The following is a 2,500-nucleotide window of genomic DNA, read 5'->3' as shown; positions in this document are numbered from 1 at the left end:
CTACTGGTTCAGTAGAACGTCATCTACTGGTTCAGTAGAACGTCATCTACTGGTTCAGTCCCAAAAGATCGTTATCTACTGGTTCAGTAGAACGTCATCTACTGGTTCAGTAGAACGTCATCTACTGGTTCAGTAGAACGTCATCTACTGGTTCAGTAGAACGTCATCTACTGGTTCAGTAGAACGTCATCTACTGGTTCAGTAGAACGTCATCTACTGGTTCAGTCCCAAAAGAACGTTATCTACTGGTTCAGTAGAACGTCATCTACTGGTTCAGTAGAACGTCATCTACTGGTTCAGTAGAACGTCATCTACTGGTTCAGTAGAACGTCATCTACTGGTTCAGTAGAACGTCATCTACTGGTTCAGTAGAACGTCATCTACTGGTTCAGTAGAACGTCATCTACTGGTTCAGTCCCAAAAGAACGTTATCTACTGGTTCAGTAGAACGTCATCTACTGGTTCAGTAGAACGTCATCTACTGGTTCAGTAGAACGTCATCTACTGGTTCAGTAGAACGTCATCTACTGGTTCAGTAGAACGTCATCTACTGGTTCAGTCCCAAAAGAACGTTATCTACTGGTTCAGTAGAACGTCATCTACTGGTTCAGTAGAACGTTATCTACTGGTTCAGTAGAACGTCATCTACTGGTTCAGTAGAAGGTTATCTACTGGTTCAGTCCCAAAAGAACGTTATCTACTGGTTCAGTAGAACGTTATCTACTGGTTCAGTCCCAGAGGAACGTTATCTACTGGTTCAGTAGAGCTTCATCTACTGGTTCAGATGTTATCTACTGGTTCAGTTTATGCGGAGCTCCAGAGTGACAGCCCTTCAGACCCAGGTGTTATCTACAGGTGAGTGTTGAGTCATTCGCCTTCAGGTCAAAGTCAAAGTGTTAATTGGTCAAGTGTACGCTACAATTCAGGGATCTTCTGGGCAATAACATTCTTAGGAAACGACAAAACCGTAGTCAGTTAAGCTACTCAAAGAGTAAGTCAGTCCCTGAATCTTTCTCAAAAGGAGCAGACATTCAGACACAGAGATGAAGGCTATCTACTGGTGAGCGTTCAGCCCGGAGGAAGGTTATCTACTAGATCGTTCAGTTCTCACCTTCACTCAGGTTATGAATGTAACTCAAGTACGGCTGAGCAATAATTCAATCTTATTTATCTAATTTCCGTGGTGTATCGTCATGAGATCCCCGGTTTTATCCTCTAATTTCATTAGGCTGAGGAGATATTCCCTTAAAATGATTAGAGTGAGGTTGGAACTCTCGGCGAGAAGGGAAAAATAAATTGTTGTAGCACAATGTCACATTTATGGATGTGGTGTGATTCCCCTGAGATCATCACGATAATAAGTGTTTCCTAACCACCCGGCCCTCGCTTGGTGATCTGATCAGTAAAGCCCTTCAGAGGGACTCCACCTGGGCCTCACAAACCCACAACCCACACCCCTAACCCCTGAACCCTAACCCCTAACTCACACCCTGACACCCTGACACCCCTGAACCCACACCCCTAACCCCTCACCCCTAAACCCTAACCCCTAACCCACACCCTGACACCCTGACACCCCTGAACCCACACCCCTAACCCCTCACCCCTAAACCCTAACCCCTAACCCACAGCCCTAACCCCTCACCCCTAACCCACACCCTGACACCCCTGAACCCACACCCCTAACCCCTAAACCCTAACCCCTAACCCCTAACCCACACCCTGACACCCCTGAACCCACAGCCCTAACCCCTCACCCCTAACCCCTAACCCACACCCTGACACCCCTGAACCCACACCCCTAACCCCTAAACCCTAACCCCTCACCCCTAACCCACACCCTGACACCCCTGAACCCACACCCCTAACCCCTAAACCCTAACCCCTAACCCCTAACCCACACCCTGACACCCCTGAACCCACAGCCCTAACCCCTCACCCCTAACCCCTAACCCACACCCTGACACCCCTGAACCCACACCCCTAACCCCTAAACCCTAACCCCTAACCCACACCCTGACACCCCTGAACCCACAGCCCTAACCCCTCACCCCTAACCCCTAACCCACACCCTGACACCCTGACACCCCTGAACCCACACCCCTAACCCCTCACCCCTAACCCCTAACCCACACCCCACACCCCTAACCCTCACCCTGACACCCCAACCATCACTGACCCTCACCCTGACACCCCAAGACCACTGGAGGAAGGAGGGGAGGAGGAGGAGGGAAGGAGCCATGAGGAGGAACCATGGGAGGGAAGGAGCCATGAGGAGGAGCCATGAGGAGGGGAGGAGCCTGAGGAGGGGAGGAGCCATGAGGAGGGCTCAGAGGAGGTGCCTCCCCCGGGAGGAGGAGCCTCCCCCAGGAGGAGGTGCTGAATGCGCTGCAGACGGACGCCGTTTGAATGAACAAGTGGCGGCAGGAAGCAGATTACTAATGGGTTCAAAGTCGATCATGGATGTGAGCTAATCTGCCCTCAACCAAACGTGACTTCT

The 2,500-nt window shown here is 50.6% G+C and overlaps 1 protein-coding gene across 1 annotated transcript in view; it reads right to left on the bottom strand.

The window, feature by feature from the left end:
* Positions 1-2,500, bottom strand: part of LOC130386167 (neuroligin-2-like) — a 23,694-nt gene that overhangs the window by 2,992 nt on the left and 18,202 nt on the right. The gene's annotated exons all lie outside the window — the stretch shown is intronic.

This window comes from Gadus chalcogrammus, chromosome 7 (assembly GCF_026213295.1).
Source record: "Gadus chalcogrammus isolate NIFS_2021 chromosome 7, NIFS_Gcha_1.0, whole genome shotgun sequence".
NCBI lineage: Eukaryota > Metazoa > Chordata > Actinopteri > Gadiformes > Gadidae > Gadus > Gadus chalcogrammus.
This window is presented reverse-complemented; position numbering and strand designations above follow the sequence as displayed.